Source organism: Oryctolagus cuniculus, chromosome X (assembly GCF_051225735.1).
Source record: "Oryctolagus cuniculus isolate XC-2025 breed Fujian yellow rabbit chromosome X, ASM5122573v1, whole genome shotgun sequence".
NCBI lineage: Eukaryota > Metazoa > Chordata > Mammalia > Lagomorpha > Leporidae > Oryctolagus > Oryctolagus cuniculus.
This window is the reverse complement of record NC_142888.1, coordinates 67050076-67075767: the sequence shown is the minus strand read 5'-3', so window position 1 is coordinate 67075767 and position 25692 is coordinate 67050076. Positions and strand designations below refer to the sequence as shown.

The 25692-nt window shown below is 37.2% G+C and overlaps 1 long non-coding RNA gene across 1 annotated transcript in view; it reads right to left on the bottom strand.

Annotated features, from left to right (window-relative positions):
• Positions 1–25692, bottom strand: part of LOC149119667 (uncharacterized) — an 80718-nt gene that overhangs the window by 11838 nt on the left and 43188 nt on the right. The window contains exon 3 of the long non-coding RNA XR_016228189.1: positions 14463–14502. This is a non-coding gene — a long non-coding RNA (uncharacterized LOC149119667). The remainder of the gene's footprint in view (positions 1–14462; positions 14503–25692) is intronic.

Genomic DNA, 25692 nt, shown 5'->3' with positions numbered 1-25692 from the left:
AAAAGGGAAATATCGGTGAAGGCTATGATTTCTTTGAATAAGACCTCAAAAGCACAATCAACAAAGGTGAAACTAGACAAAAGGGATTGTGTCTACTCAGAAGCAAAGGAAGACAGCAAAGGAAATGATCAATAGAGTGAACAGACTTCCAACAGAATGGGAAAAAAATATTTGCAAGCTACTAATATCCAGAATATATCAGGTACTCAAAAAATTCAACAACAAAAATCAACCATCTAATTAAGAAAAACTGAAAAAACAGTTTTCAAAAGAATGAATACAAATAGTCAACAGCCATGAAAAAATGTTCAGGGCCAGCTGCTGTCAGGGCCAGTGCTACTACGGTGCAGCAGGTTACAGCCCCAGGCTGCACACCAGCATCTTATATGGGTGCCGGTTCAAGTCCTGGCTGCTCCACTCCCCATCCAGATCCCTGTGAATGCACCTGGGAAGGCAGCGGAGGATGGCCCAGGTCCTTGGGCTCCTGCACCCAAGTGGGAGACCCAGTAGAAGTTCCTGGCTCCTGGCTTTGGGTCCACTCAGATCTGGCTGTTATAGCCATTTGGGGAGTGAACCAGAAGATGGAAGACCTCCCTCCCTCTCTCTCTCTCTCTCTCTCTCTCTCTCTCTTTTTCTCTCTCTTTCTCCCTCTTTCTGTAACTCCATTTTTCAAATAAATAAAATGAATCTTTAGAAAAAGTTCATTATTACAATCAGGGATATGTAAATTAAGACCACAATGAGATATCACCTCACCCCTGTTAGAATGGCTTTTATGGAAAAACAAAAGTAGCAAATGCAGGAAGAATGTAGAGAAAGTGGTACTCTTACATGCGGTTAGTAAGAAAGTAAATTAGTACAGCCACTATGGAAAACACCTAGATCTTGGACTGCCAGCCTCCAGTCACATGATCCAATTCCTCAGAACAAATGTCTGTTTTTAGGCTATCCCTTCTATGTTACTTCTCTACAGCTACCTAGCAAACTAACGATACACAGGAGGCATTTACAGTCATGGCTATTCTTCAAATGAAAGTGTTGATAAAATATATTTTTGAATTTCCTACAGAACATCACTTCCTAATTCTACTTAAAACACATTATCGTATTTGTATAATCCATTTTTCTATATTTCACTGTTAATTCCCTAAGCACCTCAAATACTCTAGAAAGATGAAAAGTAAGGAAGAAAAAATTTTACTAACACAATACGAACAAGCCATAATTTTTAAAAAAATATTATAAAAGAAGTTATATTTGTCAATACATATCCCCAACTAGATAATCTTATGAAGAATGCAAATTTTCCAAACAACATATTCTAAAATAAGCTACATAAAAGAGATTTGGTCTATCAATTTTTCAGAATAGACATAGCACACATCAAGATTCTCTGGATTTTCTTTTTCCTCACATATCCTAAATTTGGTGCTAAAGTATTTAATAATCCCAAAACACTGACAGGGGCACAGTCACAAATAGTACCGACATAAACTAATTCTCTCTAGTTAAAAGGCCAGTAGAGCTGGCCAAATCAAAGAAAAAAAAAAGCAATGCCAGTGCTATTTCAGACAACACCACAGAAAATAATGCTGTGAACATCTCTTGCAACCAGCAAAGACAGAAGGGAAATACTCAATCTCCATTCCCATCTCCCATTTAAGAAAGCATCCTTATCCCCTTCCAATGCCAATGGAGACAAACTGAGAACCTGGACCTCCAACCCCACTTAATAGTAACCAGACACTCCTCCCCCTTCTCTATTGTGTCAGCAGAAGCCAACTGGGGAATGTGAACTTCTGCTCCCAGTTGGTGTTAAGGAAGCATTCCTTCTACTTCCTGTCAGTGGAAGACAAATGGGGAGTCTAGAATCCATCCCTGCCTAGCAATCATGGATTTCCTTTCAAATATTGACCAAACTATCAGTGGAAACCTGCACTTCTAACTACACCTGGCAATAAGGAGGCAGTGTCCACCATGCCCTACTGTAAATGTAACAGGAAGTCTTTAAAAATATATCCAGAATATAATTGAAAATCTCTCCTAATACTTCTGCTTCAAAAATGCTTATAATTTCTTTTTGAACCATTTTAAGGACTTATTTATTTACTTGAAAGGCAGAGTTACAAAGAGAAGGAGCAACAGAGAGAGATATCTCAACTTGAATTGGAAAAATTAAGCAACATATGCTAACACCAAGATGACAGAAATGTCAGAATTCCTTGACAAGCATTTTAAAGCAGCCATCATAACAATGGCTCAATAAGGGCCAGCATTGTGCCACAGTGGGTTAAACTGCCTGTGATGCTGGCATCACATATGAGCATCAATTTCAGTCCTAGCTGCTCCACTTCTGATTCAAAACCCTGATAATGTACCTGAGAAAGCAGTAGAAGATGGCCCAAGTGGCTGGACCCTTGTTAACCATGTGGGAGACATGGGTTGAGTTCCAAGCTTCTGGCTTTGGCCTGGTCCAAACCTGGCCATTGCAACCATTTGAGAAGTGAACCAGAGGATATAAGATCACTGTTGCTGTCTGTCTCTTCTTCTTTCTGTAACTCTACCTTTCAAGTAAGTAAATGACCTTTTTAAAATGGTTCAAAAAGAAATTATGAGCATTATTGAAACAGAAGTATTCCATTTTATCTGTGTGTGAGTATGTATATATATATATATATGCACATAGGAGTATGTATGTATATCCACTCATCAATCAATGGACAGTGGGTTAATTCCAGGTTTTAACTTAATAATCCTGTAATGACCATGGGAGTGCATATATCTCTTTAACATACTGTATGATTTCAGAAATACATCCAAAAGTGGGATTGCGGATCATATGGTAGTTCTATGTTTAATTTGGTGAAGAACATTCATCATCTTTTCCATGACGACTCTGTCAATTTACATTCTCAGCAATGGTGTGCAAGGATACTCTGTATCCTTGTAAACACTTACGTTCTTTTGTCTTTTTAACAATAGCCATTCCTGCAAGTGTGAGGTGATATATCATTGAAATTTTGGTTTGCATGTATTTCTCTGATGACTAGTGATACTGAATCTTTTCATATACCTGTTGAACATTTATATGTATTCTTTTGAATATTATTTATTCAAGTCTTTTCTTGTAATTTAGTTAGTTGTGATCTCTCTATATTTTTGATATTAGCCCCTTATCAGATGTATAATTTGTAATTATTTCCAAAATCCTGCAGGTTATCTCTTCATTATGTCATTTTTTTTCTTTACTGTGTAGAAATTCTTCCTTTGATGCAATCCCATCTATTTATTTTCACTTTTGTTGCCTGTGCTTTTGGGGGTTAATAAAAATTATTACCAGGATGAATGTCAAGCATCAATATCGGCTCATCAGTTATGATAACTGTACTACATTAAACAAGATGTTAATAGGGGAAACCGAGGAGAGCCATGGGGTACACAGAAGCTCTCAGTACTTTCTGCTCAATTTTCTTATAAACCTAAAATATCTCTAAAAATGAAATTCGTAAACAAAACAAAAATGAGGAAATTCTCTGTACTCTGATATGAAAAGGTCAGCAGGTATTTGTTAATTTAAAAAAGGAAAATTAAAAACATATGTATGGTAATGTTCCATGTCTGTAAAAAGGAAATAAAGAATAAATATTTTATGAACTTCAATATGAATCTTAACATCTCAGGAAGGATGTACTATATAAGAAATTAGTAATAGCAATCTATTATATTCATGATAAATATGGAAGAATAGAAGGGCTATTTTTAAAGGTAAAATGATTTAATATGTTTGTTTAATATTTTAACCATGTAAATATATTCTTCTAAAATATTAAATGAATATTTTAAAATAGTAAGTCTCAACGCTCAATATTTAGCCCATTAACACCCGAACTCCAATCATATGTGAATGTCACATTTTTCCTACATTTGGATAAATTACTTTATCTCAGGTATAGATTTCAAAATTACTGTTTATTTTAGTAATGTCTTGGGCAATTATTTCAATTATGAGTTTAGTATATTAGTTTTACTTTTCTAAACATTAAAGGCATAAATAATATTTTTTAAATTTTCTTTGCCCTACAAAATGTATCTTGCAAACCAGTCACCTTTGACAAACACATGACACTTTAGAAAACACTGTTAAGAGAATGTTATTTTGCCTGCTTGGAAGGTAATGCTCAGAGGATGAAGTGATTAGCATAATAAATACCCCAAGGGTCTGAGACTACACAAAAAGATTGATTCTGGAGACAGGGAAAGGAGGTTTCCTGCCTGTGGTAGGATTTATTTGTAGAGATGGGAAAGAGGTATTGAAAACATTCCAACACAGTATTTTTCTAAGTCTTCCTAATTTCCTACATCAAGTAAATTGAAAATCAAAAGCAGCAAGTGTCTCTATGTTGTACTTCATCTAGGACAATTACTGGGATCTTGTCACACATTGTTGCAGGTTAATAAGACTAAATCCCCAACTGTGTAGAAGCACAAGGCTCAAATCTGGTCTTCTTAGCATCATCTTCCTCCCTTGAGAGATGTTTAAAGAGAGGTATTGAACCTTGCTGAGTGTAGTTGGACAGTTTTCCTGCTGACGGCTGGAGGGGAGGCGAGGAAATTCCACTGTATCTGAAATAACTAGGCTGCAAAGATTGGCAGAAATATTTATGACACCACAAGCAACAGGCAGAAGGTCCAATAAAAGCAAAACTCCTCAGAAAAGAAAGGATTATAACAATAAACACAAAAGCACTTCGAGATTTCATGGAAAGTAGAATTAAAGATAAGTTTATTTGGGTTTAAAAAGTTTTGAAATCCATGTAATGTGTGCACAGCCCAGAAATGGCAGTGAATAACTACTTGTGCCAGAGACCATTAATCTAGAGTACACTGTTATGAAGGTGACATAGCAAAAGGTAAGGAAAAGTCCATGTACTCATCATTTGCCTAAAAGATAAATCCTTAGTGGGAGAGACATAAAACAGTATCATGGTTAATAGGCTGGGGTATGGGGAGAAGGAGAATTCTGTTCAAGTCACACATGCTTGTTTATGACCTAACTTAGTACAAATTTGTTAACCCCCAAGTCCCAGATTTTTCTTCTTTAATATTTAAATCACAGTGGTATGTACTTTATAGCATTAATTTTCTCATATAATACACATACAACATATATGACAGTAGTTGAAACAAAGCAACTACTCAATAAATGTATAGATATAAATAAATAATTTTATTTGGAAAACTGTAATTTTTTTATTTGACAGAGTTAGTGAGAGAGAGAGACAGAGAGAAAGGTGTTCCTTCCATTGGTTTACCCCCCAAAATGGCTGCTACAGCCAGAGCTACACCGATCCAAAGCCAGGAGCCAGGTGCTTCCTCCTGGTTTCCCATGCAGGTGCAGGGGCCCAAGCACTCGGGCCATCCTCCACTGCCTTCCCGGGGCCACAGCAAAGAGCTGGGAGCAACTGTAATTTTTGAATGTTAAACAGGACTTTATAGCACATGATAGAGAAACAGGACAAAGTGGAAGAGAAAGTGACATTGATCATTTAGGATAATCTAAAATATCAAAGTTTCAATAATTGGTTAAAAATAGTCCAGGTCATTAAACCAGAAACAACCCTCCCACCATTAAGCTTAAATTCTATTTCAAAGAACATGGGGGTGGAGAGAGTAACTCAGCAATTCCCCTGAAAGTTTGCTTCTGTACATCTATTATTTGAGTTACTTGTAGGAAAATGATGATTATCTGTTTCTTGAAGAACAATGTTTGAGGATTGGCAACTTCTGATTGCGTAGACATATTGCACAGCAATCACTTCAAAGTTAAAATTATTTGGAGTGAAAATCAACTAACCTTTTTGATAACATATGCTCCACAGGGCTATTTTAATATAACCAATTGAATTTTAAAATATGTCAAATCAGTGCTGCACTCTTTGCCCAAAGATAAAAGAGTTCAACAACATTTTGATATCCTTTCTCAATATTTTTGTCTACAGCAATGCTTGCTAGTGCTGTATTGAGAGGAACTCAAATAGTTCATGGGAAAATGAACCTAAACGATAAGTTAAACTTGTTGCAAAATTTTTTGAAATTCATGCAACATGGGGCTGGTACTGTAGCATAGCTGAGTCATCTTTCACTGCTTTCCCAGGGCATAGCAGAGAGCTGGATTGGAAATGGAACAGCTGGGACTTGAACTGGCCCCCACATGGGATGCCGGCACTGCAGACAGCAGCTTTACCCGCTACACCACAGCCCTGGCCCCAGTTTCTTTTTTAAATCAAAGATTTACTTATTTATTTTGAAAGAGTTACAGAGAGAGAGGGATATATGTGTGTATGTGTGTGTGTGTGTGTGTGTGTCTCCATATATGAGAGAGAGATCTTTCATCCACTGGTTCACTCCTGAAAGGGCCGCAATGGCTGGAGCTGGGCTCGTCCAAAGCCAGGAGGCAGAAGCTCATTCTGGGTCTCCCACATGGGTGACAGGGGCCCAGATGCTTAAATCATCCTCTGCTTTTTGCAGTCGATTAGCAGTGAGATGGATCAGAAGTGGAGCAGCCAGGAGGCAGGCACTGCAGGTGGCAGCTTTATCCACTATGCCTCAGCATTAGCGCCCCGTGCATAGTCTCTTGTGACCACGTGACTAGAACTCAACCTAGGGATTGCATGCCTACAAATTTACCCCAGGGAACTGAAAATTTGTCTTCACACAAAAAACGTATACATTGATTTTCATTATTGCTTTATACATGACAGCTCAAAACTTGATACCATCTAAATCTTCAACAGGTCAATGGTTAAACTGTAGTGTATCTCTGCAAAGATATACTTCTCAGCAATAAAAAGGAATGAAGCATTGATTCAGAACTTGGATCTCAAGGGGAAAATGTGAGTGGGGGAAGAAAAGCCAGTCTCAAAAGGTCACATACTGTATGTTTCCATTTGTATAGAAGGTGGAGAAAAGATTTCTGATGGCCTTGAGATTAGGGATGGAGAGAGGAGAGGCAGGTGGGTAAACTATAGAAGTGTAGGACCAGGGAGGATTTTGTCATGATGTTCTGTATCTTGACTGGCTGTTACATTAATCCATTCATGTGATAAAATGACAAAGAGCTCCCATACACAATGACAATTTCCTGAGTTTGATATTATAATTATGTAAGATATAATCATTGGAGGAAACTGGATGAAGAATGAATGGAATATTTCTGCATTGTTTTGCAACTTCATATTACAAAATAAAAAGTGGAAAAAATAAAACTTTCCATCAAATCTTTTCTTTCCCACTCTGACAGCCAAATGGAGAAAATGTAGACCCACGTGTTGAAAATGACTGAGATTCAAAATGTAAGGAGCCTATGTCCCTGAACCACCATGTTCTCACTTTACCTCTCCAGATTTGACAATTTTGTGAGTGACAAATAAATTTCTGTTTCATTTTTTCAGAGTTTATCCATTTCAAAAGTTGGTGACACCTTGACTTACACAGTATACCACAAAATAAATATCTTAAAATGTGTAACAGTTAGATATGTTTTCTTAAGTATTGTTATGTTAGGTTGCTAGTCAAAAATATAAGACAGCAGATGAGATGGCTAATTTAAATGACTTGTTTGAAGGTTAGACACTGATACAGTTTGGTGAAGCACTTCAGATAGTGTGAAAACCATATTTGGGGTACAAGAAGTCTTTCTGGAGAATGTTGAAATTATCATTCTTAAGATCATAGTTATAAAACCTGGGTGCACATTACAATCTTTTGTAAAATGCTTTTAAATTTTAAAAGGCTTTTAAAAATTACTTAGGAGGCCAGTGCTGTGGTGTAGCAGTTAAAGCCGCCACCTGAAGTGCCAGCATCCCATACGGAGGCTGGTTTGAGTCCCAGCTGCTCCACTTACTTTCCAGATCTCTGCTATAGCCTGGGAAATCAGTAGAAGATGCCCCAAGTCCTTGGGCCCCTGCACCCACGTGGGAGACCCGGAAGAAGCTCCTGGTTCCTGGCTTCGGATCAGTGCAGCTCTGATCATCGAGACCAGTTGGGGAGTGAATCAGCGAATGGAAGGCCTCTCTCCCTCTCTCTCTCTCTGTCTCTCTCTCTCTGCCTCTCCTTCTCTTTCTGTGTAACTCTGACTGTTAAATAAATAAATAAATCTTTTAAAAAATTACTTGTGTCTGAAACCCATACCAAGACACTCAAATGTTTAAAAATCTATGCCAGTAGTTATAATGTACAGCCAATATATAGAAATTTTGGTAAGGAATTTCTCTAAGGTAAGATGAACTCTGTAAACAAGTTGTGGACTGTATATTGGGAATAAGACTACTACTCTGCAGAAATTATTGGCATTACAAAGCTACTTTAAATAAATAATAGAAAGTCAGAGAAAAGGAATCAAAAGTAATAGAATCTATATAAAGAGAAATATGAAATTTTACTGAGAATGAGACAAGTTTTTGGTACAGTGATTAAGACACCACTTAGGATGCCCAGATCTCATGTTTAAGTGCCTAGATTTGAGTTCCGACTCCACATCTGGTTCCAGATCCCTGGCAATGCATACCCTGAGAGGTAGCAATGATGGCTCAAGTAGTTGGGTCCCTGATAACCATGTGGGAGACCTGATTGAGTTTCTAGCTCCTGGCTTTGGCAAGGCTCAGCTGCTGCAAGCATCTGGGAAATGTATTGTAGATGGAAGATCTCTCTGTCTCTCCCATTTTCTCTCCCTGTCCTTCTCTATATTTCAAATAAAAATTAAAAAGAAAAAAATTTACAACATCACTGAGAGATATAAAATGAAATGATTAAATGAAGAGTATCATATCAGTGAATAAGAAAATATTATGAAGATATTGGCCGGCGCCGTGGCTCAACAGGCTAATCCTCCACCTTGAGGCGCCGGCACACCGGGTTCTAGTCCCAGTCGGGGCGCCGGATTCTGTCCCGGTTGCCCCTCTTCCAGGCCAGCTCTCTGCTGTGGCCAGGGAGTGCAGTGGAGGATGGCCCAAGTGCTTGGGCCCTGCACCCACATGGGAGACCAGGAGAAGTACCTGGCTCCTGGCTTCGGATCAGCACGGTGCGCCGGCCGCAGCGTGCTGGCCGCGGCGGCCATTGGAGGGTGAACCAATGGCAAAAGGAACACCTTTCTCTCTGTCTCTCTCTCTCACTGTCCACTCTGCCTGTCAAAAAAAATTATTATAAAGATATAAAATCTTCCAAACTACATTGAGAAATTAATTCCATCCCAAACAAAATCCAAATGGAACTTTTTGGAACTTAATCTAAAAATAAACAAACAATATAAAAAATTAATGAACTTGGGGCCGGCACTGTGTCATAGTAGGCTAAGCCTCTGCCAGTGGTGCTGGCATCCCATATGGGTATCAACTCATCTCCTGGCTGCTCCTCTTCCAAATTCAGCTGTCTACTTATGGTCTAGAAAAGCAGAAAATGGCCCAAGTGCTTGGGCCCCTGCACCCGCATGGGAAACCCAGAAGTTCCTGATTCTTGGCTTCATATGGGCCTAGTCTCAGCCATTGCAGCCATTTGGTGAGTGAACCAGAGGATGGAAGACCCCCCCCACTTCCTCTCTCTGTCTGTAAGCCTAGCTCTCAAATAAATACTATTTTTAAAAAAGAAAATTAATGAAGTTAATTGTATTAAATAATGAGTAAATTGGATTAATTGGAAAATTAATGAAGTTAAATGGATTATTTTGGCCAGTGCCGCGGCTCACTTGGCTAATCCTCTGCCTCAGGTGCCGGCACCCGGGTTCTAGTCCCGGTTGGGGCGCCAGATTCTGTCCCCATTGCGCTTCTTCCAGTCCAGCTCTCTGCTGGCCTGGGAAGGCAGTGGAGGAGGGCCCAAGTGCTTGGGCCACGGCACCCGCATGGGAGACCAGGAAAAAGCACCTGGCTCTTGGCTTTGGATCGGTGCAGCGCACAGGCTGTAGCAGCCATTTGGGGAGTCAACTAACGGAAAAGGAAGACCTTTCTCTCTGTCTCTCTCGCTGTCTAACTCTGCCAGTCAAAAAATTGGATTATTTTAAATGGTTAATAAAATTCATAAATCCACAAAAGGAAAGAAAGGATCAATTAGATGCAAAATTTTGAAATGTCTGCTAGTCATAGTTTCTTAAAACAGCACAGGTTGGAAGAAGTAATTTATTTTTTTTAAGATCTATTTTATTTATTTTTTGAAGATTTATTTTATTTATTTGAAAGAGTTACAGAGAGAGGTCTTCCATCTGCTGGTTCACTCCCCAGATGGCTGCAACAGCCGGAGCTGAGCTGATCTGAAGCCAGGAGCCAGGAGCTTCCTCCCAGTCTCCCACGTGCGTGCGGGGGCCCAAGGACTTGGGCCATCTTCTACTGCTTTCCCAGGCCACAGCAGAGAGCTGGATTGGAAAAGGAGCTGTCGGGAGTAGAACCGGCACCCATATAGGATGCCAGAGATTCAGGCCAGGGTGTTAACCCTCTGCGCCACAGTGCTGGCCCATGAGGAAGTAATTTAAATATATTTTTTTTTAGGAGTGGTCATTTGGTGCAGTGTTTCAGACACCACTTCTGATGCTCACATTTCCTATCAGAATGTCTGGGTTCAAGTCCCAGCTCCACTCTCTCTTCCAGTTTCCAGCACCCTGGAAAGCAGCAGATGATACCTCAAGGACTAAGGTAACTGCCACCCATGGTGGAGACCTGGATGGAGTTCTGGATTGCTGATTTGGAAACTGAATCATTGGACAAAAGATCCCTCTATGTGTCTCTGCCTCTTCCTTTGTTTCTCTGACTTTCAAATAAATGAAAGGTAAATAAACAAAATTCAAATACGTACATTTTGCAAAATAATTTTATGAGAAATATATAAAAATTTCTATATATCAATGATAAACAGAAAATGATACAATGAAAATCAGCAAAACATAGATACTTCACCAAAGAAGAGATAGAGATAGCCAATAAGTACCTGCAAGTACTCAACATAATTATGGCTAACAAAATATACAGTTATACCATAATACTACTACATACATGTGTGAATGGCTAAAATTCAAAAGTCATCACCAAGTGTTGGTGAGGATATGCGGTATTAGGATTCTCATATATTGCTGGAGGGAATGTAAAATGATTCGATCACTTTGGACAATTGTCAGTTTCCAGTAAGATTAATCATACACTTATTCTGTGATTCAGAAGTTCCACATATGTGTTTTTACCCAAGAGGAATAAAAATAAATTGTCAAGAAAATATGCAAGAATGTTTATGGCAGCTTTATTCACAGTAGCCCCAAACTGAAAACAACCCAAATGTTTAAACTACGGATTGCCATTCAGCAATAAAAGCAGATGAACTAGTGATTGCCACAACAGTATAAGCAAATCTCAAAAACATTAGTTTAAATGAAAAATTATAGACACAAAAGTATATATTGTATGATTCCACTTATACAAAGCCCCAAAATTGGTGAATTGATCTATAATGATGGAAATCAGAAAAGTGTTGCTTATTTGTAGACAGATGGACCAGAACTATTCTTGTGGGAATTTTTTGTCTATATTTTGATTGGAGTGTTGCTTACTCAAGTGTATACATTTGTTAAAACTCTTTGAACTATGTACTTAAGATCTGTACATTGTACTATATTGAACTAAATTGAATTAAAATATTCCATTTGAATGATCAAGAAAACTTTAGAAAGTTGAGTAATAAAAAGGAACTTACCATGCAGATCATTTTTTTAAGATTTATTTTATTTTTATTTGAAAGACAGAGTTACAGAGAGAGGTAGAGACAGAAAGTGAGGTCTTCCATCCGCTGGTTCACTGCCCAGATGGTCTCAACGGCTGGAGCTGCGCTGATCTGAAGCCAGGACCCAGGAGCTTCTTCTGGGTCTCTCACGTGGGTGATCCATGGACTTGGACCATCTTCCACTGCTTTCCCAGACCACAGCAGAGAGCTGGACTGGAAGAGGAGCAGCTGGGACTAGAACTGGCGCCCCCATATGGATTGCCAATGCTTCAGGCCAAGGCTTTAACCCACTGTGCCACAGTGCCAGCCCCACTATGCAGATCATAATCGAACTACTAGTTCAGTGGGACAAAGTAAATACATCAAAGGAATAAAATAAAGTATGATTATATTAAAAAGATTAAAAAGTACCCATTACAGTGAGGAATTAATGACAGAAGCACTTGCATAAACAGTTTTTGTGAACTGATAATGCTTTTTGGAGAATGTTTGTTGATTTGGATCAAATATAAAATTTTCACATCTTTATTTGGATCAAATATAAAATTGTCACATCTTTAACCCAAAGTTTCTGCTTTCTTCCTAAGCAAATAATAGGACATATAAGAAAAGACATATACAAGAATATTCACTACATTCATTACATAATCTGTAAAATACAAAACTGAAAATAATCTAAATATGTATCAATATAAGACCTATGAATAAGTATGAAAATATATTAATTTGTAATGACATTTTAACACACATTTTATATCTATTAATAACATATAACATAAAAGAATGATTAAATTATATTGCCATATTAGAACCATACTATAAAAAATCTGTACAGTATGATACTTTTTTGTGAAAAATGTATGCATGTGGATAGAACAAGAATAAAAGCTTGCACATTAAAATAATAGTAGTAGATTTGAAGACGAATAGTAGTATCTTTGAACATGTATAATTTTATACTTCATATTTTCTGATTTTGTAGCTTCTAGAGAAGTTATGAAAATAAAAAATTTTTTAATATAAAAAACAAAAGACCCATTAAGTAAACATATTTGTCTCTTGATGACTCCTTTGTGTGTTTGCATTAGTAAACTGAAGAGTAATGTTGTTTCATGTTTACAAAAAAAAAATACCTTGTACTGTGCTCATTTGGCTTTCTCAAGATGGAAATCAACAATAAACTGTTTCTACTATTAGTTTGACCTGATCTTCCGTGAGACTCTTTTGCAGTACAAATATGTATCCAAATCCATAGAACCAAATATGATCCCTGCAGAATAAACATTTGTGTTCTTTCCCATCCTTCTGCAATATTAACATCTAGAATCTTTAATAGTTAGTACATTAGTTAACCATTGTAAAGAAAGGTTCGGAAGATAAAGTACTTCATAAAGAAAATGGGTCCTAAAATAGTGGGGCAGGCATTGTGGCACAGCCAGTTAAGCTACTTGAGAAGGCCACATCTCATACTGAAGTGGCTGGTTAGAGTCTGGCTACTCTGCTTCAGATCCAGGCTCCTGCTGATGTACCTGGGAGGCAACTAATGATGACCCAAGTACTTGGGTCCCTGCCACCAACATGGGGGACCTGGATGGTGTTCTGGACTCCTGGGTTTAGCCATGCCTAACGTTGGCTATAGCAGGTATTTGTGGGAGTGAACCAGTGGATAGAATATCTCTCTCTTTTCTGTTTTTCCCTTTACTCTTGTCACTATGCCTTTCAAATAAAGTAATTAATTTTAAAAGCTTTTAAATTGAAACAATTCCAGAAAAATATTACCAACATTGTCTAAGAAGAAGAGCACATAAAACTACTTTTTTTCTTTCTCTCTGAGACTTCTTAGAGAATTTTCTAATATGAAATTGGAAACTACATTCAATGATATACAAACAAGAAAGAGAGATTTTACTGAAAGGAGGATACACAATTTGTGTTAGAAAGGAACGAATCTCCACAGTAATTTCTTTGTGAAGTATATGCTAAAGTTTAATTCAGAAGATAGCTCTCTTACTATATACCAGTATTTTATAGATACCCATAAAGATTTAGTCCACATAGTAACTCATCATTTACTAATGTGTGCTCCCTCTGCTGGATTGCTGACCATACAACAAGAGAGAATGTTGGGCGTGAGTATAGAATAGTACTATTCTTGATCACTTCTCATTGGGTAGAATATAAAAATATAAAAGTTTTAAAATATTAATAAACACATAAATAGATGCCAGAAGCTTGTGGTAATCATTTTCTGGCCTAGCCTCTATGCTTTTAGTTCCAAGACGGTGAAGTACATATTTAGTAATCAAGACTGCCTTTTTAATTGAACATTTATAGCTACGGTATTTTTATTACAGATCCATGCATCTTCATCTTTCCTTGATGCTGATATGCTACATTCATTTTAACTTATAATGCAAATATTGGTTTTGAGATGAACTTCATACTTACATGTTGATTTTTATATTCTTTTATCTCTAGGCAACTATGGCCCTGGTTTTCCCAGAAGAATCACAAATTAAGCTTATTGTCCTTGTAAAGGTATTACTAGCAATAATAATAATAATAATAATATTTTTCTCCAAAAAAGCATTTTGTCTGGATGGGAAATGATTGTTCTAGATGTCTTACTCATACTCTTTTTGTTTCTACCAGGCTACAGGCTTCACATGTGTGCTTCTTAGATAAAATATAAAATGGTAAATTTCACCTACCTTACTCCCATTCTCTTCTCTTCTTTAGAGGAAAATTTATCTGTAAACAAAATGGGTGGACAAGCTAAAATATCAGATGATTATGACAGAAAAATAAGCCACTTGCCACAGCTGACAATTGCTTCTTTAATGGGACAACTGATATTGGAAAAATGATGCATACTTTTCTAGCTTGTGAATTCTCAGATCTCACTTGCAGTGACAACCTTTACTTAAGCAAGAACTATTCCTAGGACCGTGTTCTTTGATGCTGTTCTTTGTCCCTTGTGAGCAGTTGAAAGGACTGCTTTATTTTTGATTATTTTTTCTTGATTATGATGACTATAGAAACAAAAGGTGCTAATGAATAAATAAAAAGCATATCCATGAATAAAATAAAAATGACTGCATTAAAAACAAAGTGCACTACTCACTTCTGAATTCTATCTTTCTGATGGAATAAATGAATTAATAAAAACATTTAATGAAAATGGACAAACCAGATCTATGTTAAAATTATTTGAATTCCACTTGTAATTGAGAAAGTATGCATTCAGTTTGCTCTGGCCTGCTCAAGTTGCATCGCCAGAAGTATTAGTTATTTAATTAATTCAGATAATAATAGTAATGCTATATATTAGTAAACAGAAAATGTAAAGTCCAAAAAGACTGCAACAAGGTTACTGAAGAACGATATAAGACTTCATCTAAAATGAGACAAAATTTCAAGATCTATTTTAGAGAAAATTAAATGCATAAAAGTGATGAGAAACTGAAAATAAGTGCTGAGATCTAATTTGCAAGTAGAAAGTGAAGACAGATTACATGGTTTCTATTAACAATTTAAGACCAAGAAAAATTTAAGAAATACTTTATGGATGTCTACATAGAAAAATCATTAATGGTTAATCATTCAATAATCTATGACTGAAATATATTCTCTTTGTATATGAATGCTTAACTGCCAAAGCATTTGCAATTAGGTGGTAAAATGTTTGCTCAACCAGCTTCCTCCAAAGACTTAGTCACAACCCAGACTTGACAACAAAGATCATTAATACGTCAGTCAACCTTGAGAAAAACAATAGATACAGCAAGGAAGCCATGAAGCTCTGTGAAGATGGAACTCACTGACGAGATAAGCAGATTTATGAATAACAGTGGAAATACGAGTACTTAAAGCAACAGTATGTCTATATCTTTTTGCTGACAAAGTGAAGATATAACTTAGTTCTGGAAAGAAAATACAGAACTTAGTGTTCTAATGCATTGTAAGCCAAATGAGAAGGGCTAAATGGGCAAGTTCATTATAAAGAAGGAAGTCAATTAATCTCAAACACCAGTTGTCCCTAAACCCAGTCCTGTAAACATCAAATAACAAAATTAGTAATAAGATAATTAAGCAATAGGGAGCTAGATGAAGTAGGAGGGATGTCTTTTGAAGGAAAGGTGGAAGAAGGAGAGGGGATGATGGGAAGGAGGAACGTGGGGTGGGAGTTAAAGAGAGAGTGAAAGTGAGAGGAAGAGAGGAGGGAGGGAGAAAGAGATTCTAAATGATCTGGCATAGGGATTTAAAATTGCATAAAGAAGCAAAACACAAACATTTTAAAAATTATTGTATGAAATTTTAAATTAATATGAAACACCATATATTTTATGAGGTATAGTTCAATATTTCACATGAATTTGCAAAATAAGCAAATCATAGCAATTAGCCCTTCCATTGTCTTTCATCACAGATTACAGTTAGCCTACTGTTCTCAAATAACAACTTTTAAAAATTTACTTAATCATTTGACATGCAGATTGACAGAGAGAGGAAGAGACCAAGAGAGAAATCTTCCATTGGCTGCTACACTCCCCAAATGCCTACAACGCCCAGGGATGGGTCAGGGGCCCAGAACTCAATCCAGGTCTCCCACGTGGGTAACTGGAATCCAAGTACTCTGCCTCCCAGAGTGCACATCAGCAGGGAGTTGAAATCGGAAATGGAGCTAGGATTTGAACCCAGCAATTCTGACACGGGATGTGAGTGTCCCAAGTGCCATATGTACCATGGATACCCCTGGGATAAGTGGTATTTATAACATGATTTGCCGAAATGCTGACCTTTGTTCTCTAGTTTATTGCAGGGATCCATGCTTTATACAAACAACCCCAGGAAGATAGTAGCATTTAAACAGCCCCCACTTTTATGACAAATAATTATAAATTAATTTAGAAAACAAAGTTTAAAATAGAAAAGAAGAATCTCTAACCACATCAGATATTGTGTCTTGAAAACCAACCAATCATTCATCATTTAAGTAAGTACCTAACTTGACACTATGCTGTTGATTCAATCAGAGACAAAACAGACATGGCCCCTGCTTTCTTAGAGCTCAAATATAGGAAGCAAATTTCTCCCTTCAGCAGCTCTAAAGAGCAGATAATTCGGTTTCAAGATAAAATTCTAAAGAACAATAGTTGCAGGCAGGAAGGCAAGAATTGATAAAAATTCTGTTAAAATAATCTGCTCTTGCTTTCTCAGGTTTGATAATGGCAGTTTCCAAAAAATTCCAAATGGAGTAAATTGAAAAAAAAAAAAAGAAGAAAAAGAAAAATTATCCTTTACTTTACTTATGCTTCCTATGGTTGATTCTTTTTTATTACTACTCTGAGAATTCTAAAGAAGAGTCATTGAATGAAGATGACATTAAAAATACAGTAACTATCTCAATCTGTCTCTCATCCTAACATCAGACTATGAGCTTATTAGGGGAAGGAGCCATTCCCATTAATTTTTATTTCTCTAGTACATAGAACAGTGCCTGGCACAAAGTGTATGCCCCCAAATTATTGAAAGATTGACAGAATATTGAATTTCCCACAATACAATAGCTGTAGTTTCTACTCGTGCATCTAATCATAGGCAGGAGCTGAAGGCATAATTGTATAAGAAGGACATCTCATGAGGTTTTAACTCTATTAATTAAAAAAAGAATTACATGCTTAGGAAAGCAGCAGTGTCACTGGGTAGATTTCATTTGGTTCTTAATTCTCAGTTGCTCAGCTTTTCTACTAATTTGTAAAGTTCTGCTGGAATATTATTTTGATTTTTAAAATAGAAAACTTGAATTTATCACCTTCTGAAAGATGAGATTCTTGGAATATTTTTGATAAGTGAAATTTCCAACACTGTTGTTTGGAGTTTTAAAACACTTTTAGAATGCAATAAAATTGCTTGCATTTATTACTATTATAATACTTTAAATATTATTATAAATTTCCTTATTCTCAAATGATGAATAAATATGCCAGAAGATAGTATTAGATTTTTAAAAATCATGCATGGTGGGGGGAATAACAATAAACTGAAAACAGACATAATTCAGAAATTTAAATATAAATAATATTTAGCTATATAGTGCCCAAGAAAATATTCTTCTGCTTTTTACTTTTAACAAAATATTTTTAGGGGCCGGCACTGTGGCATAGCTGGAAAAGAAGCCACCTACAGCACCAGCATCCCATATGGGTGCTGGTTCAAGTCAAAGCTGCTCCACTCCCGATCCAGCTCTCTGCTATGGCCTGGGAAAACAGTGGAAGAAGACCCAAGTCTTTGGGCCCCTGCACCCATGTGGGAGACCTGGAAGAAGCTCCTGGCTCCTGGCTTCGGGTAGCCCAGCTCAGACTGTGTGTCCATTTAGTGACGCACATTTAGGGAGGATTTCTCTCTCTCTCTCTCTCTCTCTCTCTCTCTCTCTGTCTGCTTCTCAGTAACTCTGCCTTTCAAATAAATAAATAAATCTTCATTTATTAAATATATCATGAATATTTAAAAAATAAATATTTTAAAACTTAGTTGAATTCACTTTTATGAAAGAAATCTCTAAAATTTTGCACATTGCATTATGTTAGGAGTAGTTGGTAGATATTTTTGGTGCTTATAAAAAGTTTATAACAAGAAAAATAGTCAGTTGTTAGGATTACATCATTTTTCTGTTAGTAATTTTGCAAGCAATAAAGGCTGTTTATACAATATCCATTTAGCCTTAGGTCTGGTGTACCATTTATTTTAAATATACATGTATTAGATTCAACAATTTTTTTATATTTCCATATCCTCTTCTTATGTAAATAGTATATACCTATAAATACATACTATTTTTCATTTTTAAGATTTATTTATTTATTTAAAAGGCAGAGTGACAGGGACAAAGACGGAGATGAAGAAAGAGAGATCCTCCATCTGTTGTTTCATTCCCCAAATGGCTACAATAGCCAGGGCTGGGTCAGGCAAAGCCAGGAGCCAGGGGTTCCATCCTAGTCCCACATGAATGGCAGGGACCCAAGTACTTGTGATATCTTCCACTGCTTTATCAGATGTATTAGCAAGAAGCTGAATCAAACATGAAGGAGCCAGGACTGGAACTGGCACTCCAATAGTCCAATGGTAATTTGACCTGCTGCACCACAATACCAGCCACCATATTATTTTTCTTGAAAGCAGAAATATTGATATATAACATGGGCTTCCTGACAAGGATAATAACATCAAGGATGAAGTACGTATTATTATGTCCATGGGAAGCTCAACAAGTCGGACTTTTAGTGATGTTGTCATATTCTCAGCTGTTCAAATAGCTGTATTAAATAGAATGCATTGAATTAGAATAAATTTCTTTGTTAAGATTATTTATTTATTTATTTTATTTGTTTAAAGCTACTTTTGCTAGCTTTTTGGTTTCCATTTGTATTTTTGTTGTGGGGGGTTATGCTTACCTTCACTTTTTTAATTAATTAATTAATTAATGTGTTTGAAAGGCAGAGTTACAGAGAGGCAGAGAGGTCTTCCATCCTCTGGTTCACTCCCCAAATGGCCGCAATGTCTGGAGCTGCACCGATCTGAAGTCAGGAACCTGGAGCTTCTTCTGGATCTCTGATGCGTGTGTACAGGCCCCAGCACTTCGGCCATCTTCTACTGCTTTCCCAGGGCATAGCAGAGAGCTGCACTGGAAGTGAAGCAGCTGGGACTCGAACCAGCACCCATATGGGATGGGATGCACTGCAGACAGAGGTTTAACCTACTACGTCACAGCACTAGCCCCTAAAATGAATTTTCTTAACGTCTACTATTTTCAAAGCAATATTTAGGAAAGATAATTTTGAAATTCAGTTTTTTGAGTGAAAAGAATTTTTCATATTTGAAGCATTTAATATGTATGATGTTATTGTTCCTCATAAACTATATTTGGAATAATATTTTCAATAAACACTGGTGTTGACTTAAGAAATAAACTGGACTATAAATGAAGATTTCTATCATAAATATATCATTTTAGGTTCTAAATCGTATGAATTTTTATTATGAAGATTAGATTTTTTTTGGCCAGCATTGTAGTGTAGCCAGTAAACTTGTGTCACTGGCAACCAATATGAGCAGCAGTTCATGTCACAGCTGCTCCACTACCAACCCAAAACCCTGCTGATGTACTAGGAAGAGTATCAGGATCCCTGCCACCCACGTGGGAGTCCCAGATGAAACTCTTAACTTCCGCCTGTCCCAGTGCTGGCCGTTGCAGCCATCTGGAGCATGAACTAGCAGATGGAAGACCTCTCTCTCTCTCTCTCTCTCTCTCTCACTCTCTGTAACTATGACTTTCAAAATAAATAAAGTAAATTTTGCTTAAATGATTAATACAAATTATTAAAGACTTAAGCAATATAGACAGTAAAAACTTCACTTCTGGATCTTGCATAAATGTCTACAGATAAGCAGAGTAACCTTTTTGAGTTATCTAAAGTCCTTGTTGCTCTAAGTGAAAACCAACCATTTAACAGAAGTGAAGTGTTTTTGTCTAGGTACAAAGTTCTCAACCATTATTACATACAGACTATGGATAGGATGCTTATCTAGAAAATTGCTATAATCAGATTAGCACCAAAGTGTTAATCAACATAATACAATGCCAAACAAAAATATAAAATTTCCAGTACAAGTGAGTAAAATAACGCTTGTGAAACTTTGATACTGCAAATAATAATTCTTTAAAATGACTCCTTTAAGTTAAGCATGGATTCACTCACAAACAGCATAGACCAGTTGTCTAATGACACCTTCGAATTGAATAACCACTTGAAAAAAATTGATACTAGAGAAGAAAAGAAACTTCCCAGAAAGTTTCAAAAAGACTATCAGAATAGTAAAGAACACAGAATAAAACTAGTAACTGTAAAATTTTGAGGCAGGATGTATGTATCTTGGCTATCCCCTACATCCTTTGACTCTGTAGTAGGACCCCCCCCCCTTCCCCTGCCAGAGGAATAGAACCTTTATGTTGATCAGGCCTATACTTAAAAAAAAGAGAAAATAATCAGATACATTCATTTACATCAAGTTATTAATGACTGTGGGGGGACATCCTCCCTTTACCCTTCTCCCTTGGAAAAATTTTAAGCACAGACACTCAACATAGGGAGGAATCTTGAGGGTCATCTAGTACCACTGATCAGTAAAATTACACTTCAATTTATAAATGTTTGTAAGGAGACTAACATTGAGGTACTAACTAGCTTGGCTGAATAAAAATCTATTTTATGTTTCCATGTAACACCATAATTTCAAAAAGAAATATATTTTATAAAAAATTATATGACTAAACTATCTACAAGAAAATTGACTATATTTTATGTGCTTTCTAAGTATGCCAATACCTGATTCTTCTCTCCAATACCCCTAAATGCAGTTATGCAGATGTTTAAAAATTTCAAATAAAAGAGTCTGCTACCTCCACAGACAGCATGTTTCACTTTTGGTCATCTGTGACTGTTAGAAAATTTGAGTTTGAATTTAGACAGATTGCCACAATTTAATTTCCACTGACTGGTTTAATTCTGCCTCTTGGAATCATAAAGAATGACTTGAATCCTTCTTCTACATGATAGACCCTTGAATGTTTGAAGATTTTAATCTGCTTCAACCCCACAATTCCCAGGCTCACTCCCCGAATAGAGTCACCTTTTGCCAAGCTATACCTTCCATTTTTTTATCATGTGATGTGAATTTACTTCATCTTAATCTTCGAACTATCACGTCAAGTCTTTTTTTATATTCATTTTTTAAAATTTATTTTAAAGCCACAGTTACAGAGGAGGAAAGAGAGAGAGAGAGAGAGAGAGAGAGAGATGTTCCATCCCCTGGTTTACTCTCCAAATGGCCACAACAGCCAGGGCTGGGCCAGGCTGAAACCAGGAGCCTGAAGCTTCTTCCAGGTCTCCCAGGTGAGTGCTGAGGCCCAAGGACTTGAGATATCTTCCATTGCTTTCCCAGGCACATTAACAAGGAGCTGGATTGGAAGTGCAACAGCTGGGTCTTGAACATGTGCCCATATAATATGCTGGAGGTACAGGCAGAGGCTTAACCTGCTACTCTACAATGCTGGCCCATAAAGTCTTTTTTTTTTTAAATAATCAACTTCAGTGATTGAATATACTTATACACCCATGAATATGCTTCACTGTATCAGTGATTCTCTAAGATTGGAATTTAGATCTGGATTAAGACCTTCAAAGGCCCTATATATATATACACATATACTTTTTTTTTTGACAGGCAGAGTGGGCAGTGAGAGAGAGAGAGACAGAGAGAAAGGTCTTCCTTTTTTGCAGTTGGTTCACACCTCCAATGGCCGCCGTGGCCAGTGCGCTGCGGCCGGCGCATGGCACTGATCTGATGCCAGGAGCCAGGTGCTTTTCTCCTGGTCTCCCATGGGGTGCAGGGCCCAAGCACTTGGGCCATCCTCCACTGCATTCCCGGGCCACAGCAGAGAGCTGGCCTGGAAGAGGGGCAACCAGAACAGAATCCACCGCCCCGACCGGGACTAGAACCTGGTGTGCTGGCGCTGCAGGCAGAGGATTAGCCTATTAAGCTGCGGTGCCGGCCTACACATATAGTTATATATACATACTTTCCTCTGTACCTTCATGTGTAATGAAAAATAAAATAGAATTAAACATCAGGTAAAATCAATTTTTTCTGGGACCAGCGCAGTGCTGTAGTGGGTAAAGTCACTGTCTACAGCTCTGGCATCCCATATGGGCACCAGTTCTAGTCCTGGCTACTCAACTTCCATTCCAGCTCCATGCTAATGTACTTGGGAAAGCAGGAAAGGATGGTCCAAGTCCTTGGGCCCCTGTGCTCATGTAGGAAACCTAGAGGATGCTCCTGACCATTGTGACCATTTGAAGAGTGAAACAGTAGATGAAAGACCTCTCTTTCTCTGCCTCTCTCTCTGTAACTCTGCCTTTCAAATAAATAAATAAATTATTAAAAATAATAAAATGAAATATATTTTTTCTAAATGACACAAAGTTGCATGAATGTTGAAATTTATCTAGTACTAAATACATAATAGAGGCACCGGGAACTGAGCCTAGTACTTAAGTTGTAGTCTAATGTACGTGGCGCAGAACAGACCTCTTATTACTTCCCTTAGACACAATGCCTTGAGTACTTGAGGCAGTCATAAATTGTTGCCTTAACTAGCTAATCTAATCAACAAAGTAGTCAACTATCTCAAATAGCTTAGTTAGGTCATTTTTTTTTTCTTGACAAGTACAGTTTTTTGACTGAATCCATAGACTCTGCCAGTTATGACGTAATGGAAGACACAGTAGCAGCCATCTTAAAGATTATATTCCCTACACATGCTGAAGAGCTCATCTCCAACCACTTGATAAAGTTAGCTATGAAAAATAATAACGTATTCTTTTTCTTTGACTTTAACTTTTATTCAATGTAGTATTTATTTACCTTACTTGTGGGCCTGCATGCGATTTTTTTATATCAAGGTGAACACTTTTGTGTGAGAGGAAGTGTTGTTTCACTGAGCAGGTTTCTTTTTTGGCTTTTCAGCAGAGTTTGCAGTGAATAACAAAAAGAAAAAAGGCTGGCCATTTTTGCTTATTCCACCCTCTGTCTTCTGCCACTCTAATTTCTGAGAAAACATATCCTAACTCTTTGAGTTTATGTTTCTGTCTTGTTTTCTGTTTTTAAAAAGATACAAAAATCATACTGCTCCTTTGTTTTATTTCACTGCATGGAAGAGAGTATGTTTGGATAGTATATGTTATAGCTACACAAAGGCAAAAGACATGAAGAAAAAAATTTAATCCGTTTATGCAAGTTTAATTATTTTCTTATTCTGAACTTAATTTCTCTCTTAGAACTTGATATGAGCATTTAACAGCTCAAACTATGCAATCATTTAATATTATTCATTGCTAGTAATTTATTTTTAAACATTTACTTATTTATTTGAAAGGCAGAGTGACAGAATGGGTGGGCAGAGAAAAAGAAAAGTGAGAGAGAGGGAGAGAGGTCTTCCATCTTCTGGTCCTCTTCCACAAATTACTGCAACAGCCAGGAAGGGATCAGGTCAAAGCCAGGAACCAGGAACTCCATCCAGCTCTCCCATGTTGATGCCAGGGACACAAGTACTTGAATCATCATTCATTGCCTTCCTAGGCACCTTAGCAGTAAGCTAGATTAAAAACAGAGCATGCAGGACTTGAACCGGCATTCTGATATGGGACAACAGAGTTGTAAGCAGCAGTTTAACCTGCTGCACCATACCAGCCCCCCATTATTAATAGTTTAATAACATAAAAGAATATAGCTTATTTACTGCATAAGATTTTATGTAGAAGAATGATTTAAGGAATACAAAATATACAAATTCTGACAGTGTATAAATCTTTCAGGAGCAATTTTAGAGGAAATTGATCACATTATTTAGTTACTGAATCATTGCTGTTGGGAAAGGAGTTTGGCATAGTAAAGTTTTTGAAGACCTAGATTTGAATCTCAAACTTGCCACTTTCTTGGATCTCGGTTAAACAGTCAAAATAAGGAAAATAATAATATTTGTTCTTGTTACTGCAGAGCTTTTATGGTTATCGGATAAGATGGGAAAGCCTTTCTTGATGACGCTCCATGCAACATTATTAGTCTCAATTATAGACTTCTTTTATTTTTAACTTTTATTTAATGAATATAAATTTCCAAAGTACAGCGTATGGATTACAATGGCTTCCCCCCCCATAACGTCCCTCCCACCCGCAACCCTCCCCTTTCCCACTCCCTCTTCCCTTCCATTCACATAAAGATTCATTTTCAATTCTCTTTATATACAGAAGATCAGTTTAGCATATATTAAGTAAAGATTTCAACAGTTTGCACCCAAATAGAAACACAAGTGAACAATACTGTTTGAGTACTAGTTATAGCATTAAATCACAATGTACAGCACATTAAGGACAGAGATCCTACATGAGGAGTAAGTGCACAGTGACTCCTGTTGTTGACTTAACAAATTGACACTCTTGTTTATGACATCAGTAATCACCCTAGGCTCTTGCCATGAGTTTCCAAGGCTATGGAAGCCTTTTGAGTTCGCCAACTCTGATCATATTTAGACAAGGTCGTAGTCAAAGTGGAAGTTCTCTCCTCCCTTCAGAGATAGGTACCTCCTTCTTTGATGACCTGTTCTTTTCACTGGGAGATCTTTCATTTAGTTTTTGTTTGTTTGTTTGTTTGTTTTGTTTTGTTTTGTTTTGCCAGAGTGTCTTGGCTTTCCATGCCTGTAATACTCTCATGGGCTTTTCAGCCAGATCCGTGTGCCTTAAGGGCTGATCCTGAGGCCAGAGTGCTGTTTAGGACATCTGCCATTCTATGAGTCTGCTGTGTATCTCGCTTCCCATGTTGGATCGTTGATCAATTATAGACTTCTAAAAAGGATTCTGTATTTATCTTTTGTGGTATTTATCCCCATTTAAGTTAATAATTTATATTACAGCTTTAATGATGTTTGTTATTCCTCTTTTTTTATTACGTAAGAAGAACAAATTTCAAATAATTCTTGGATATAATTCTAATTCCTCTTAAGACAGAAAGCTCCTTGAGGGTAGAGGCGGTTCTTGTCTTGTACACCAAGGAGCACAGCAAGTGAATCAGAGGAATCAATCTATAAATAATTGAATGGAGGAAAATACTTTACTAACTTTATGACACTTTGCTGATTTTTTTATTGCCATGATCTCCTACAAGAGTTAACAAAGGCCTAATCACACTCGGGGCCAGTGTTGTGGCGCAGAGGTTTAAGCCACCATCTGAAAGGTCAGCTTTCCATGTATAAGTGCCAGTTAGAGTTCTGGCTGTTCTGCTTCCAGTCCAGCTCTCTGCTAATGCACCTGGGAAGGCAGCAGCAGA